Source organism: Pseudochaenichthys georgianus, chromosome 15, assembly GCF_902827115.2.
Source record: "Pseudochaenichthys georgianus chromosome 15, fPseGeo1.2, whole genome shotgun sequence".
Taxonomy (NCBI): Eukaryota; Metazoa; Chordata; class Actinopteri; order Perciformes; family Channichthyidae; genus Pseudochaenichthys; species Pseudochaenichthys georgianus.
Window position 1 is genome coordinate 4,568,989 of NC_047517.1, and position 12,508 is coordinate 4,581,496.

The window sequence follows — 12,508 nt, forward strand, 5'->3', positions numbered from 1 at the left end:
TTGTGGGATTATCATGTTGATTCGGCCACAATAGAAAAAAACAAAAAACTCTTTCTCTCTCCAGAGGGGCAGTTCAGGCAAAAATGGCAAAAGGGCCGTTGCCCGGGCAACATTATCCCGTACCTGTGCACGTCCCTGGTGTGATGTGACATTTTCCAGGAGTGCTTTCTAAAAGGTTAAGGTGAATTTCTTCATCAACTCAGAAGACCTCTTGGAATTCCTTTTTTCACTCACACACACACACACACACACACACACACACACACACACACACACACACACACACACACACACACACACACACACATGCACACGCGGTTTAAATTGTGTATAATGCTTTTGTGTTTTTAACCTTCGGTCTGCACGTTTTACGTTGCTTAAGCTGTTAGACCCCAAGCCTGTTTTTCAGGTCTCAGGCTCGAAAATGACAACTACACTTCTAAAAGGGGAACATTAATAATCTTTTTTCTCAAAGTAATGATAAACCTGTGAGTTGGATGTAAAAAAGTCAGAATCAATATACAGATGTAGCGCTTCATTTCAGACAGTTTGAAACGCACGCGAGGGCCGTGATTGGTACGTGATCTGCTCTCGCTCAAGGGAAAACCTCCAGCTTGACTTGAGACCGCCCCCTTGATAAATAAATGTAATTATAATGAAGCCAGCTGCAATGGATCATTGATCCACCAGGGGGTACAGTGGGGTTCCACACTGGAGCTCATGTGAAATAAAGTCAGATACAGTACGGTAGATTTATGTCTGGCAGGCATGGATCTTTGTTAAGATCCATATGTCATGGATAGGATCATACTCTGTGCTAAATAAGAGACATGTAATCATTTACAAAACATCACCATGTTGTTATTTAACAAAATAATGTTGTTTAGTCGAAAAAAAACGAACGGGACAAAATGCAGCCCGGCTCTCGATTTTTTAATTCTAATTTAATCATCATCTTCACCACGATCATTTATGTTTATGTTCGCCGAATTGACATGAAATCACTGACACATATGAATATACTGTATTCAACTTCATTAAAACATTATTAACGTGCCTAAACTCAGTAATTCAGTACAAATATTTATATTTTAATGGAGCCTCGTACGCGTCGGGATCCTGATCTGCATGAAGGGTGTTATTTTCCCCATAAGGAACAAGTCACTGCACATTATCCCGCTTATTACATGGTCACATTCTCAACAAAGTAACGACATGACTCCCAATATTAATTGAAATGCTTGTATGGATTTAGAAAATGTTTTTATTGATTTAAGAAATAGTTGTATTGATTTAGATTGACATGCATCCGCTAAGAAAAATAGTCCGTTGTTACCGTTTTTTAAACAGTCTGAATGAAACGGCAGCTCTCAGCTATGTATTTACACAGCTCTCCCCCCTCCAGTGATGTACCTGAACGCGTTCAATGAACGATCGTTCATGAACGCGTTCATATTTTGGGCGAACGTGAACTGAACGTACTGTATTTCCGCTAGATGAACGTAATTGAGAACGCGTTCATTCTCAGCGGTGTATAACGGCGTTCAAAAGTGCGTTCATTCTCAGCACTGTATTATAACGGCGTTCAAAAGTGTACCAGATTTCATATGCCTTTCAGCCGAAAACCCAGTTAAAACACACCGTAAACAGGCTTCAAAATAATGCGGAAAACCACCCAATTTGGCAACAGCAAGCTGCCTGTGACGCGTACGCGCCTGTCACCCCTGGCTGTCGCACTAAAATATAAATATACTAAATATATCAGACTCCTCACAACAAACAATGTGGAACCGCGGAACCGGCGAGCATTGAATGAATGAATGAATGAATTAGTATGGACGAAGCCGAGAGCAGCTGCAGCAGCACTCGCTCAGAGTGAGACTCTACGGCAGGGGTGGGGAACCTCCGGCCTCCGGGCCGTATACGGCCCGCGAGACAATTTGGTACGGCCCTCGAGGTAATTTATAAACACACGCAAAAAATAAAAAAATGAAAGAAATCTAGACCGCAAAATAATTAAACAAGGAAGTACCTGTTTTTCCTGGCCAAGATCAGGGTCCTTGAACACAACACGAGCCTAACGTGTCATCACGTGGTATATGTCTCGACTGACAGGGGTGCAGTTCTGACGGAGAGCACCAGAACCACTCCAGCACTTCAGAAATGGCAGAAAGTCCATACACATGCCGCAGTTTCTGCGTGTCTGTGTCTTTAGTTGAAAGCCCAGTGGCGATCTGCTCATCTGTCATACAGTCAATAACTTTGTTGTTATCATTAGCATCTGGTTAGCTAGCTATGCTAACGAATATAAGAAGCTTTGTCTACAACCAGTGAGGTAAAGGCACATCTTTATATGATCATTATAGTTATAAAAAAAATAAGAGAATAAAGTAAACAGGTATAAAATACTATATGATAGTTATTAATAAAGAAGAATACAGTTTGAAAGGAGAGTGATTTGTCAAATATCCATAAATTAAAAGAAAATCTGCTTACAGTTGTGTTTGGGTGTTGAGAGATGTGTCCATAGCTCTCCTAATGTTGCTCTCAAAGTGCACCAGATTGATGCTTTTAACTTCAACATTTAAAAAAAATCTTCCCAGGGGAGCATGCCCCCCGGATCCCCCTAGAGGAGGTTAGGTCCCCCCTCCCCCACTTAAATCATGTTCACATGAATAGGAAACTAAATACATTTGCACACATCTTGTGTCCATATCTTTCTGTTTTGGTGGTCACGCCACACCGTGCACGTGCATGCATACGCGAGTCATGGTGAGATATCTGGATTAAGAGGTTGCTTTTTCTTTGCACAGAATGAAATGAATGGGCTGTGATTTTAGTTTTTTTAAGCAGAGGTCAATAACTTGTACGGCCCTCTGAGGATATTGTAAAAATTGAAATGGCCCATTAACATCGTACAGGAGACAAATAATAGCTCGCAGCAACATATTGAAAAAAGAACTATGAACTATAAATTAGTTCATTTTTGAAACCATGAACTTTAGTTCAACATTTTGAATTATGAACTATGAACTGAACTAGTTCATTTTAAAATGTGTGAACTGTGAACTGAACTAGTTCATGTAGAAAGTGAACTTTCCCAACACTGCCCCCCTCCCCCCCTGATCTTTCTTCTCCAGCAGCTAAATTAACTGTAGGTTACTCTGAGTGGCAAGACACAACACTGTAATTGCAATTCAGTTAGTTGACTTTTATGTTCAACTGCTAAATTCGTTACTGATAAAAAAAGGGCTACTGTACCTATTTACCTTAACACTAGAACCGCCAGAGGTTTTTGTATAGGCCTACATAAAACCGTCAAATCCCGCTATTAGAATGCAATTTGTAACAAAATAGGGTGCTACATAACACACTTTCAGGAAAAGTCACGGACTGGGAGACTTTAATATTTTATTGAAAAAAAAGTTACACATCACACAAATTGACCCGATTGGCGGTTCTAGTGTTACATAAACTCACTAATGAAGGAAACCAGTTCAATACTCATTATTCTTATTCTTATCATTCTTTATGAGCGCAGAAATAGTCTTAAAATCAGACCTGTTTTTTAAAAGAAATCTGACGGCAGGCAGTTAGCTCTGATCACCATGATAAATGCGCCACACCTAATCGCTGGCCATTGAGCCACAGAGCTCCTTCTATACAAATCAAAGTGTGTGTGTGTGAAAGCACCTATTGTTTTAAATAATGGTCGGAATGTGACCTGTGAGCCTTCTGAATTACCGTGGGACAGCACATTCTAAACTAAAATGTTCAATCAATAAAGTAACATCTTATCTTATCTTAATAATATCTTCATATTATTAATAATAATAATAAATCATACAGTATGTGTCCGAAGGGGAGCAGGAGGAAGCAAACACAAAAATATACAAAAAATATACTGCATATTAAAGCAAACGATTGTAAAGGTAAAAGTATGAGCATAACAAATAAAGAAGTGTAATGTAAACATTTACATTATTATTATGATTATGTTATATATAAAGACTATATATTATTGAATTACAAGATTAGATATACTTTAGTTGATCTAAAATATTGATGTGTTCAAATGCTCTTCAAAACACAACTGAAAGTCCATGAAACTTGTCTTTCTGTATTTGTGAATGAAGCACCTCCTGGTTAAAACCTGAAATTGAAAATCTGGCAACACCCTCTTGGAAAATAGTGGGAGGGCTTAACATTCCTCGATACTGGTCTTAGGCAGGTCGTAGGCAGGAAGCTGTTAGCTGGAGTCTGAAATGAGGTGCTACATCTGTAGATGTTTTTTATTTGAAAGAAAATTCAGATTGAACATAGTAAAAAACTGTAAATGATAGTGTCTGTCCAAAAATTATTTTTTACTTATAGTGAAAACTACCCTTGGATGATGGTATGGTGGACTAAAAGCTTTAGGAATCCAAAGTATAACATATAATAAGTACCCTGTATCAAGATTGATGCAAAACAAGTGACATTTGACATTTTTAGAGAGGTTTAGCAAAGATAACTTCACCTCTGGGGTGATTTGGGTGGAAATGGGCGTTTTTGCCATTTCTCTGGAACCCATTGGTCGATTTTGGTGATTGACATCTCTTTTTAACCGTTAGAGCAAATATAATAGAAGGGGAATTTCCACATACATATTTCCACAATTTCCACACGTTAACAAAAAAAAGTGGGGCCTTTGTGCATGCAGTTCCCATGCATCCCCAATCTGATCAATGATGACATGTATAGCCGCATGTCATCATTTCAGCGCTGGTTGTCTTGGTGGTGCCCAGCAAACAATGTGGGCTTCGTAAATAATTGGACAGCCTTCTGGGGAAAACCTGGTCTGATTAAGAGAGACGGCATTCACCCTACTTTGAAAGGTGCAGATCTCATTTCGGCAAACATTTCAGGGCTTTGTGGACGTAATCCATGACAAACTGGAGTTGAGACCAGGAGGCAGAGTCGCAGTCTTACACGCTTCTCTGCGCTCTCTCCTAGGCAGTCACCCATAGGAATCCCGAACCCAATAAAATACCCAATATTAGCGGTGTGTGTGTCTGCCCAAGGACAATTTAAGGTAAAACCTAATAGAGGTGTCATACATAATAACCTAATAAAAGTAAATGTAACAACTACTACAGTGCAACAAAACAGGAAGATTAAATGTGGTCTCTTAAACATAAGATCTCTAGCATCTAAAGCAATATTGGTAAATGATTTAATATCAGATTATAATATTGATATATGCTGTCTCACTGAAACTTGGTTGAGACATGAAGAATATGTCAGCATAAATGAGGCCACTCCACCCAGCCATGTCAACACTCATATTGCTCGAGGCACGGGCCGAGGAGGTGGAGTTGCAGCAATCTTTGACTCAAGTTTACTTATCAATACTAAACCAAAATGTAATTATACCTCTTTTGAAAGCCTCGTTTTTAGTCTTACGCATCCGACCTGGAAAACTTTGCAGCCAATCTTATTTGTTACAGTGTATCGTGCACCAGGTCCTTATTCAGAATTCTTATCAGAATTCTCTGAGTTTTTATCAACTTTGGTTCTTAAAACAGACAAAGTAATTATCGTAGGTGACTTTAATATTCATGTTGACGATGATAAAAATAGCCTTACTGTTGCATTTAACTCTATATTAGATTATGTTGGTTTCTGTCAGAGTGTAAATAAACCAACCCACTGTTATAATCACACTCTCGACCTTGTTCTGACTTATGGTATTGAAATTGAGCAACTATTAGTCGAACCGCATAATCCTGCTTTATCCGACCATTTCTTAGTAACTTTTGAAGTACTGTTACTAGACTACAAAGCATTAGTCAAAAGCTCTTGCAGCAGAAACCTATCTGTTAGTGCTATAGCCACATTTAAGGAAGAGATTCAACCAATACTTAACTCGATAGCATGTCTGCATGTAGGGGAGGAAACTTATACAAAATGTACACCACCCCAAATTGATCATGTTGTTGATAGTGCTATAGATGCGCTGCGAATAAAATTAGACTCTGTTGCTCCTTTGAAAAAGAAGAAAATAAAACAACATAGATTAGCTCCATGGCATAATGCCGAAACCCGCAAAATAAAGCAAAAGTCTAGACAACTTGAAAGGATATGGCGTTCCACTAAACTTGAAGAATCTCGTTTAATTTGGCATATTACTCTCAATGAATATAAGAAAGCACTGCGTAAAGCGAGAGCAGCCTACTACTCTTCATTAATAGATGAGAATAAGAATAATGCAAGATTTCTTTTCAGCACTGTATCCAGGCTGACAGAGAGCCACAGCTCGATTGAGCCTTTTATTCCCTTAGCACTCAGTAGTAATGATTTTATGTGCTTTTTTAACGATAAAATTGTTACTCTTAGAAACAAAATTAATGACCTCTTGCCTTCGACCAGTATAGTGTTATCAACAGCTCCCGGAATCGTAAGTTCTAATATTACACTAGATAGTAAACTAGAATGCTTTTCAGCCATTAACCTTGAACAATTACATTCAATGATTCTCTCTTCTAAACCATCAACGTGCATGTTAGACCCAATTCCAACTAAGCTGTTGAAGGAAGTTTTTCCATTAATTAGCACTTCTTTATTAAATATTATGAATATGTCTTTATTATCAGGCTATGTTCCACAATCATTCAAAGTAGCAGTGATAAAACCGCTTCTTAAAAAGCACAACCTCGATCCAGAGGTTTTAGCCAACTATAGACCTATTTCTAATCTTCCGTTCCTCTCAAAAATTCTTGAGAAAGCGGTCGCAAAACAGTTGTGTGATTACTTAAAAAACAATGATTTATTTGAAGATTTTCAGTCTGGCTTTAGAACACATCATAGCACAGAGACAGCTCTGGTTAAAGTCACAAATGATATTCTAATAGCCTCAGACAAGGGACTTGTCTCTATTCTTGTTTTGCTCGATCTTAGTGCTGCATTTGATACTATCGACCATGATATCCTATTGCAAAGACTAGAGCACTTAGTTGGCATACAGGGAACTGCTTTAGGCTGGTTTAGGTCCTATCTATCTGAACGCTCTCAGTTTGTACGTGTTAACGATGAATCTTCCACGCAAACCAAAGTTAGCCATGGAGTGCCACAGGGCTCAGTGCTCGGACCTATTTTGTTCACATTATATATGCTTCCGTTAGGCAATATTATAAGGAATCATTCTGTAAACTTTCATTGTTATGCGGATGATACTCAACTATATTTATCAATCAAGCCTGATGAAATTAATCATCTAAATAAAATTCAAGACTGCCTTAAGGACTTAAAAACGTGGATGACCTTAAACTTTTTGATGTTAAACACGACCAAAACTGAAGTTATTGTACTTGGCCCGAAGAATCTACGAAACAAATTATCTAAAGACATACTAACTATGGATGGCATTAATTTGGCCTCCAGTGAGACTGTAAGGAATCTTGGTGTTATATTTGATCAGGATTTAGCCTTTAACGCCCACATAAAATCAATTTCAAGGACCGCCTACTTCCATCTACGTAACATTGCAAAAATCAGGCATATCTTGCCTCAAAACGATGCAGAGAAACTAGTCCATGCATTTGTTACTTCTAGGCTGGATTATTGTAACTCTTTATTATCAGGGAGTACCAAGAAGTCAATCAAGTCGCTTCAGCTGATTCAAAATGCTGCGGCTCGTGTACTGACCAGAGTTAGGAAAAGGGACCACATTACTCCTGTTCTGGCTGCCTTACACTGGCTCCCTATAGAACACAGGATAGAATTTAAAATTCTTCTTCTCGCCTACAAAGCCCTTAATGGGCAGGCGCCATCTTACCTTAAAGAACTCATTATACCCTACTGTCCTACTAGGGCATTGCGTTCCAAGAATGCAGGGTTGTTGGTTGTTCCTAGAATCTTTAAAAGTACAATGGGAGCCAGAGCCTTTTCTTATCAAGCTCCACATTTGTGGAATCAGCTTCCAGTTTGTGTTCGGGCGGCAGACACCCTATCCGTTTTTAAGAGTGCGCTTAAGACCTTCCTTTTTGATAAAGCTTATAGTTAGGGCTGATTAGATTCAGCCCCTAGTTTTGCTGATATAGGCTTAGTTTGTCGGGGGACATCTTACTTCTTCCTTCTCTCTGTCTATACCCGTGTACACTCATGTTCCGATTAACCCAGCTTCCCCAAATTTCTTTCTTTTTGGTGTCTATATACGCTGGGATCCGGAGTCATGGATGATCCTGCGGTCCTGTGTCCTGGATCGCGAGCGCTGGATCTTGAGTCGTGGCTGTGGTCCTGGATCATAGGTCCTGGATGGATATCCTCGTGGATTCATCTTCCTATTATACACACATGCATTTCCAAACATTTGGACTACCTATGTTGCAAATGTATTATCTTTTCAATTTACACACGGCATCTATTGCACGTCTGTCCGTCCTGGGAGAGGGATCCCTCCTCTGTTGCTCTCCCTGAGGTTTCTCCCATTTTTCCCTTTAAACTGGGTTTTCTTTGGAAGTTTTTCCTTGTACGATGTGAGGGTCTAAGGACAGAGGGTGTCGTATTGTCATACTGATATTCTGTACACACTGTGAAGACCACTGAGACAAATGTAACATTTGTGATATTGGGCTATATAAATAAACATTGATTGATTGATAGATTGATGCAGTTTTACCCAGATCTCACGCTCTGACATCTGAAAATGGAAAAGTAGGTTTATTGCTTATGGATGATCAGAAATCATTTAAAAGTGACACAGACACATTGGATTAACCTATGGATTAACTTCAGCAGCGTTGTTATCGTTTTAATGCCATTGAAGACAACTTTTGATCAGACAACAACGAAGGTAAGAGATATTGCCGTTGTTGCTACCTAGCGCCAAGAGTTATGATGTCTGTTTTTGTTTATTATGTCGCGAGTTCTTATCATAGAGTGATGATCTTACCTATCGATTCTGTGTCTTCTCACGATCTAATCGATGGGTTGGATTTTCAGTTGCGATAACTAATAAGGGTGTTATGAGTGAGTTTCTGTGCACACGCCATTAGCATTTTCTTGCTCGTGGCTAATTCAGAGGCTAAGCGTTAGCTTTGTGGTTTAAAAAACTTTCAATAATAATCTAAGGTATTGAGTTTTGGGCAGTGCTTGATTTGGTGCCAGTACTCTAAATCAGCAACAGTTCAGTTTCAAGTCAATTTATTTATACAGCCCAAAAACAAGTATTTGGCTCAAAGTCATATACACTGAAAAAAAGGGGAAAGTGGGGTTGTTCAATTTGCAAATATGCATTTAATATATGAAACATAATTTATTCATGTTTCTCGTCGAAACATGAATCAATCATGTAGAACTATGTTAATCTTGAGGGGGGTACGTTCTATAAGTCTCAATCATGTTAAGAAATAAGAAAAAAGTTGTTTGTCTCTGTAACTCCGCCCACTGAGCACATAGTCAGCAGCTTGCTCCGCAGCCAATTACTCAGCTTCTAATTATTATTTACAAATATTTTATTCACAAATTAATATGGTCGGACTCAAACCCGTACTTTAATAGTTTCCTAATTGAACCTGAACAATATGGCACTTTAAAGGTCCCATGGCATGGTCTTTTCTACTGATCATAATACCATTGTTGAGGGATATTACAATAGAAAAATACTGTGCAATTTTCCAAACTCAGATTGGTTTCTCATACATTATCTCTGTATAGTATGAGTTTTAACTCCCTGTGCTAAACGGCTCGATGGAGTTCCTGCCCCCACCCTCCTGTGCGTCCAGTGTGCTCCGATTGGTCAGCTCTGCCACTCTGTTCTGATTAGTCAACCACCAGAAAGGCTCTGCCCCTGTTGACATCTGCCGTAAAGTGGTTTAGCGGGTACTTAGCAACATAGCAATACTAGATTTGAGAATCGATAGATAGAGTTATATAGATAAATAGATAGCTTACATATAGCATACAATGGCGTATGGAGCATACAATTTCGAACCTCCGTTTGATCCTAGAATAGACCAAATCGCGAGTCTTGCCTCGCCGTTCACTAGAGCAGTGTCATTGTGGTACGTTTTTATCTAGTATATGTCTTACATTTCAGATGTCATCAGATGTACCTACAACTGTTGTTATTTAGGTGCCGTTGTGGAAACTGCGCTTTGATGCCAAGTGACGGAGAAAACGTGTGCTGCAATAGCATAAGAAAGGTAGCCTAGCTTAGTTACATTATGTCGGCAGCTAGCTGAAAACACCAACAGTAGCACACATATACCAAGATATACAGCATACATATTTTTCAAGTCAATAGATTATTATATGCACTTTTATTACTTCCTTAGTAATTGAATGTTTATTTTATAAACCTTTCCCATAGTTGGTTTAATTGCTAAACGTGTTTTGTAACACATCTTACCTTCATAGGTTGTAACACGCATGCTGCAAGTTCCAGAATCCATTAACTGCATGGTTGACCACCCAGTACTCAGAGCCTAACTGCTTGAACCCATACACCCTGCAGAATCGCCACAATATTTATAAATACAGTTTCGGACCTTTGACAAATACAACGGAAGAAGAGTAAGTTATTGTTACCTGTAATAAACTACTACCGTTTGATGAAAAATCAAATCATGGTTTGCTATATATGAATGATATGTTATAGGAGCAAATAATTCAGGAAAGAAAGGCTCCTAAGTATTTCCATCAAACTTTATTTTTACAAATGTACAAAATGTGTGAATGTATATTTATACACTGTACATCATCCATTCCTCTCCCGATATGCGTTTTCGATAACTTGCGTATCGCAGCTTTGTAAGCTGGTGCTGGGGATATTTAGGGCGAGGCATCAGAGTGGTGATTCCGTCGTGTGTTGTGCTCCGGATCCGCCAGGAGTTTCCAGATCTGGCTGGACAATATGTAGGATTTCGACCTCCTTTGGGGGGAAATGGGAGAAACGGCTGACAATCATTTCCTCCAGGGGGGCCTGTCAAATTGAGTTGACAGGTCCTCTGGGACGTGGATTCGTTTCAGCTCGTCCACAAAGGGTGTAGGGTCCAGAAACACTTTGTGAAACACAAGCCTCGTCAGCTCATCCACATAGACTGAAAAAGAAAGCATTGTATACATAATTTGTTATAATACAGGAGGTTTCAAGGCTTTTCAACAGAACTTCAATGGATAAGTAGATGAATTGTAATATACACCAGTAACTCTGGCACTAGACTGTCTTGTCTGTTTCTGCTTACCTGGAGAGTCTGCTCTCATATCTCCTGCAACTGCGACCTTTCCCCCCTGTTGTTGTAGATTATCGAAATTCTGCTCCTGATCAGTGTTCCACTTGTGGATAATAGCAGGCTCCAGGTAACTCTTAGCATGCCTCCTGAAGGTCCCATACCCAATGATCTCCAGCTGCATGGCTCTGCATATCTATGAATAAATAGAAAAAAAGGCCACTGCTGTCATTTTTCATATGCTATAGATGTTAGAGATGGTAAAATACCTTTCGTAGTTGGAAGAAGGAACCCCCAGTGAAGTATGTAGCAGCGGATAATTGTAAGTTGCCAACCGGGGTACTTCCGATGATGGGCTGGCTCTCCCATTTTCTGAAGTAACTGCAGTTTGAACAACGCTGTGTGAACGCCACATAGGTCCCCACTTTTCTTGTTTGGACCTCACAGTCTGTCTTACACACCGGACATTTTTCAAACAGCTGTCTGAGGCAGCTTTCAAAAACAATGTACTTTACGTCACGGTGCGTGGATTGTGCCTGTGGTCTAATGTAACAAAACAAAATTAACAATAAGTTTTAGATTTCAACTCTGAAAAACAGTAATAGTAATGTGTACCAAATGTACCAAACTTACGATACGTCGCATTCTTCTACAGTATCATCAGGGTGGTAACTCGAACCCAGAGTCTCCTCAAATTCTGTCGACGTCTCTGCTTGTTCCTCCTCCAACTCCAGTCGAGGTCTCTTGCGAGGTCCCAATCATGGGCCCTTTATTGGTGTAGAGGACAAGGGGATTTCTGTGTAGGTGGACGTTTTAGTGCCAACACTTTTGAAAGACACCGTGGCCTGGATGCCTGTTAATAAAAAGGGAAAAGTGCATAAATACTATGTACATTAGATAAGACACTAATATATTGTAAAAGGCCAACAACTTGTGTACATCTCACAGATTAATTCATGAGAAATGTACAAACTACAAACAGCACTGTATTTCTTGTAGTCAACATAACAGTATTTCTGTGATATACAATAATATCAAATAAGGTTTTATTTATAGAGCACATTTAAAAACGATTTTTGGTCGAGCCCAAGTGCTGTACATGTAATAAAAGCACAATTAAGGTAATGTATCTGTGATTTGTCAGTGTTATAGTCTACCTTTGCTTCTCACGTGTGCCGATTTCACTGTTCCCCGGGCCAACAGTGTAGCAACAGAAATGGCGGACACTTTACATTCCACTGTCTGTGTTCCCACAGACCGTGTCTCAACCCTCTGAGTTCCCACACAAACAGTCTGTG

General features: G+C 39.3%; 1 long non-coding RNA gene across 1 annotated transcript; it reads right to left on the bottom strand.

Moving 5' to 3' along the window:
- Positions 1–11,339: 11,339 nt before the first annotated feature.
- On the bottom strand, positions 11,340–11,955 carry LOC139435287 (uncharacterized). The gene is made up of 3 exons (XR_011644568.1): positions 11,844–11,955; positions 11,480–11,753; positions 11,340–11,406 (listed from the first exon to the last, which is right to left on the bottom strand). It is a non-coding gene; the product is annotated as an uncharacterized lncRNA (long non-coding RNA).
- Between the last annotated feature and the right edge of the window lie 553 nt (positions 11,956–12,508).